Here is a 6,000-nt window from a genome sequence, read left to right as displayed (position 1 = left end):
CGCTCACTCTCTGATATCCCTGTTTTGCTGTTTCCTGACCCCTGCCTGTTTGATGATTCTAAATAAAGCTGCACATGGATCTCATCTCGTCTCCAGCTTCATAACAAATATCATTGTTCAGCCTTACCAATTGTGGAGGGCAAACATTGTTATGTTGTTTTGATGGATACTGTGAAGCTGCTTTGATACAATCTGTATTGTGAGAGCACTATATAAGTATAATTGACTTGACTAAAATATAATTTAAAATAATATAAATCTCTCAATTAATTTGCTTATCCAAATGTTTTTCCTTTAATTAATTAATTAATTATGTACTTTAATTATGACATTATTTTCTTCATGACAGATCACCAAACTGAAAGCAACAGTCCATTAAATGGACATTTCAAACACAACGGTCACAATAAATGAAAACGATTGTGAACTGAAGACCTGCTGGCTGGCAGACACACCTGGAGTAATTGCCCTGTCATTATGGGACGCACAGATCGAACTTGTAGAAGCAGGCAAGTCCTACAGTTTCACAAATTTGGCCACCAGGAAATTTTGTGATAACACCACACTCACCACTACACGCACATCAACATTTACACCAATACTCAAAAAAATATCAGAACCTGCTACAACTCATGACATACAAACACCTCCGCCCACACTACACACAATTTCCACGGAGATCACGGGTGCAGCAATAACAGTCAAAAAGCAATGCCTAAAATGTCATACCCCCCCCCCCCCAACATACCTTATCCTCAAAGGACAATTTCCACAGGTGCAGTACCTGCAAAATATTACGAAAAGGAACAAGTTACATTACTAGATGCAGTGGATTTGTCACTATTCAACTAAACAGTCAAGAAACATCCCTATCAATTACAAATTCCCTACTCACACAATTTATAAATCAAGAAAAAGATGTCAGCACTATGGACAACCAAGACATTGAAGAGTACTTCATGACATACGGTCCACTCACCCTCACATTTACTGACAATAACCAATTAGTACACATTCAAACACCAAAACAAAAGACAGAAGAAATCAACAACAGTGACGAGGAACTGTGTGCAATAATAGTAGACGTCCCAAAAGATCACATTCCAGTCACTGAACAGCGAAGTATCCTGCCACCACAAAACTCTACACATGAGTCTACACATGAGTACATTGTAAAAAAAAAAAAAAAAAAAAAAAAACAGTCTAACAGCACACACACACACACACACTACATTACATACTTATAAACAATTTTGATTTACACTGTAACATTACATTTACTTTTTTCCCTACATTTATATTTCAGCAAAAAAAAACATGTACAAAAAAACTATTGTTTTCTATTTGTAAAAAAAAGTTACAGTACAATGTTACATGTTTGCAAAGCTGTTTTTTTACATATTTGTTTAATAAATGCATCAATGTTCAGATGTATTGTTCCAGTGTATTATGTTCAATAAATAAAGATGTATGTAAACAAAAAAACAGATTTAACCAATTTTGTTTAAAGATATCTGATACAATTTACATGATTACTCATGTCATGTACTTGATGTTTAAGTACATTTGTTTACTGCTCTTTGAAAACAAAACAGTTAAACAAATTGTTGAACTATAATTGAACTGTTATACCTGCACAATTTTAAACTACTTCATATAACTGTGCAATGATAAATGCCAAAATAGTGTACTTCAAATTCCTTCAAATACTAACCTATTATACTACACCTAATTATTAATATTGACAATTGTGCTGCATTGAGTTATGTGAACGTAAAGGAACTTGCAGTAAACATTTGATTATTCATATATTTAAAATGTCTGTGTCTACAACAGACTATATGTGTGCATGTGTGTTTGTAGTCCCAGGTTCCACATTTTGATGGTAAGGTCCTCTCTGGGCTCTCGAAATCTAGGGTCGCAGGGCTCGGTTTAATGTTAAATACGTTAAAACCGTGTATTTCCTATGATAAATTGGCTGTATTGGCTGTAAATGGTCTTTTCCATTATGTCTAGGGATGCACCGATCCACATTTTTTCACTTCCGATCCGATCCCGATACCTGACTTTGGATATCGGCCGATACCGATACTTAACCGATACCAGAGCTGTGTTTGCTTTAATATTATTATCATTATTGTTGATTTTATATGATTCTGAAATAAACTCCTCTCTAAAGACATGTATGTTATGTACGTATATATGCATGTATGTCACAATATATATAGCCTATATTATATAAATTATTATACAAAGATACACATTATACAGGCCTACACAGTGCTTTAATTTCAGGAAGGTCTAACATTATTCAGGCATGGTCTAAAAAGAATTATAAATATAGCTGCGAGCAGCGATGGCGGGCCCAAGCCGGTGGCACCGCAACCCCGGTTCCTTTAGTTACCTAAAGGCACCGGGGTGGCGGTGCCGCAGGCTTTGGCCCTTTCATGATTAAATGATTAAATGTTAAAATTGCTTGCCATACTCTATCTGTCGTTTCGACTAGTCACAATTACGTTACAGATATCTTAAATGATAATACAAACTATCCAAAATGTAATAACGACTAGTCAGAAAGACATTGTTGATATCTACAATGTTAATTCCGGATAGGCAAACTTGGCTTTTAAATGTTAAAAGGGCTTGCCATACAGGGACGTAGGCTCAGAGAGAGGCTCACCATATTCAAACCAAAATACCTGACTTCCTCTTCGTCCAAGCTAATGACAATGAATTAGAAAGTTGTCCGGCTTGAGGAGTACAATGTATATACCGATTTTTGTCAAAAGTTTAAGCTATTTAGTCCCTGCACCACGCCCATTTCTCAAACTTTGCACATGTCCACTGGCCAATAAATGTGATGTGTCTGTTGAGTTTCATGCAATTTCAAGTGCGCTAAGAGTCTCAAAAGCATCCTAAAAAATTTTTAAAGTTTGATGTGTTGCCACGGCAACAGTATCAAAGATATCAAGAATCCATTCACAGGTCTTTATCTGGCATGAGTTTACATTATACAGATGAAGTTTGAAGCAAATCGGGTAAAAATAAGAGGGTGATTTCAAATCGTTATGAAAGTGACACTTCCTGCTGCCAGTTGGTGGCGCTATCATTTTTACTCACAATAGTCACATCCATGTGATCGTCCTCTTACAGCGAAAACACTGCTGAAGTTTCATCAAGATCAGTTAATGTATGCTGAAGTTATAACACACTTCCTGTTTCACGTTTCTCGCCATGATTTCGTTTTCTCGCCACGGCCAAACCGTTCGAGATATCAAAAATCCCCTCACAAGCTTTCATCCTCAATGCCTTAACTTCACGCTGATCGAGTTTTGTGGCATTTCTTTGAATTCTCTAGAGAAGTAATTTAAATTATTCCATTGCATGTTTTTTTTTACAAACAACCCTAAATAGCCAACTTCCTGTTGGGCTGGGGTAAAAAGTAAGAGTGTGAAGTATATATGAAACGATGAGATCAACATGTGTACCGAGTTTCATATTATTACATGCAAGTGTGTTTGATTTATGGACCAAATATTCAGATCAAGTTTATGGACCAAGTTAATTTAATTAATAAACTAATTATATAAAACTATTGTCAATGCACTACAATTAAACTGGCTATATGCCTTTACTTATAAAAAATAAAAATAAAAACTTATTTAAAAAATATCAGGCTTAAGAAATGTATTTTCTTTTATGTAAGCCAGACACACAGCAGTGAAATGGTTAAGCCCCCTCCCCCTACAAACACACACACACAGACAGCCAAAGAGACAGAGACTTAAAGGGTTAGTTCACCCAAAAATGAAAATTAAGTCATTAATTACTCACCCCCATGCTGTACCAACCCCGTAAGACCTTCGTTCGTCTTCAGAACACAAATGAAGATATTTTTGATTAAATTTGAGAGCTGTATAACTTAGACGAGACTTCCTTAGATTTCCACGACACATGCGCGAGAATTGCTATCTTTTTCAACTACTTCAGATCAGTTCTCGCGCATGCGTCGTGGAAATCTAAGGAAGTCTCGTTTCTGGCCTACAAGGAAGAAAAGTAATAGTCGAATAAACTCGTTATTTTTGTTTGTTTTTTCGCACAAAAAGTATTCTCGTCGCTTGATAAAATTATAGTTGAGCCACGGTAGTCACTTGGGATATTTAAACATTTTCTTCATTGACTTTCTGGGCCGTCAAGAGGCAGTCCCTTAGGAGCCAATGTGGTAGTTATACAGCTCTCAAATTTAATCAAAAATATCTTCATTTGTGTTCCGAAGACGAACGAAGGTCTTACGGGGTTGGTACAGCATGGGGGTGAGTAATTAATGACTTAATTTTCATTTTTGGGTGAACTAACCCTTTAAGCCTGTTTTATGCTTCTGCGTCGAATCGACGGCGTACCCCCGCAGACACCTATCCGTCGACGCGAGCCCCTCTCCGACCCCTCCGCCGTAGCTCGACGTGCACCTCCAAAAATTTGTAACTACGCGTCGAGGCGACGCAGACAGCAAGGGCTTTGATTGGTTAGATTAAACATCATTTCAGGAGTGTAGCTTTTCGTTAAGTTTTGTCTCACACTTACATGTGCTAGTTTTCCTATGAAAGATCTTAATCTGAGTGAGGTCCGATTCACTCCAGCAGAGTTTAACCGTGTCCTGTGTCCTCAGACCCCCCTGAGACCTCCATCTATCCGCAGAATGATGTCCAGCCGGGGGTTGAGAACGCCCTCATCTGTCACGTGACGGGGTTCTTCCCTCCGCCGGTCAACGTTTCCTGGACGAAGAACAACGTGATGGTGACAGAAGGCGTGAGTCTGAGCCAGAGCCGGCCGAGGAACGATGGAGTCTTCCACGTGTTCTCCTCCCTGAAGATCATTCCTGAACACAGAGACATTTACAGCTGTACGGTGAACCACAGAGCCCTCCAGCGGCCACAGACCAAGATCTGGGGTAAGAGCAGAAAATCAACCAAACCACTATCATTTCTGTTATTCCCATTTATATCCGTATCAATGACGCATGTGTACATACTAATGAAATCCCAAGAGCAGAATGGATTTACTATGAAGTGCTGTTCTGTGGACTGGGAATGACTCTGGCTCTGCTGGGAATGGCCACTGGAATCTGTTTCTGTATTAAAGCAGCTGCAACTGACCGTTCAGATCTGGCAAAACAAGAAAAAAAAGCAATGCAGTGGATCTACCAGTGAAGACGATTCCTCGAGGATTCGATACAGTGCATGTGTGTGTGTGTGTGTCTCTTCAGATGACTGACCGCACTGCTGGAGTCGAAGATCCAGAGATTCTCTAACATTATGATCTGGTTGAACCCTGAAAGTGTCTTTGCTTGCGACACAGCTCTTATTTATGCTTAAATCTAAAAGTATTTGGTTTGCAGTCCATCAAAAGTAATCTAAACAAATCATAATCTTGATATTGAGGGACAGAATGATTAAAATAAGACACTTTTGCTTCATTCATGTTAAATGTAGTAGCAACATTTTTATACTTGAAACTAAGCCATTCAAAAATTAAATGTTTAAAAGTGCAGCTGACACTATTGTTAAAATTATTATAAAACTTCATCTAAATTAGTTATATTTTGTGACGTACGTTCCAAATAAAGATTGAGATGTCTATGTCAGTTTTATTGAAAGAGCTGTAATAAGTGCTGGTATAGTGGGTGGAGTGCTCTTATATTTTAATCCGTAGCGTAAACTCACTGTTCTTGCGTACCTGCGCTCCTCACATGTTGCAGTACACAATTTCAACCAAGGAGGATACTTTTCAGAGATGTGTCATTCAAGTTTTTTTTCAAATATACATGTTAAAAGACTTTTGTGCAGATTGTGTAGAAATGAATGCAAATGTTCAGTAGCACTTTATTTTACGGTGTTGTAAGACCACCGGTCTATGAGACGAAGGACCGTGCTGGAAATTAACATTTGACTTCCCCTGAGACGAAAGTCCACCGTATCTACATGTCATCCTCTCTTGCAGAGA

This window comes from Pimephales promelas, chromosome 3 (genome assembly GCF_988280905.1).
Source record: "Pimephales promelas chromosome 3, fPimPro1.hap1.1, whole genome shotgun sequence".
Taxonomy (NCBI): Eukaryota; Metazoa; Chordata; class Actinopteri; order Cypriniformes; family Leuciscidae; genus Pimephales; species Pimephales promelas.
This window is presented reverse-complemented; position numbering follows the sequence as displayed.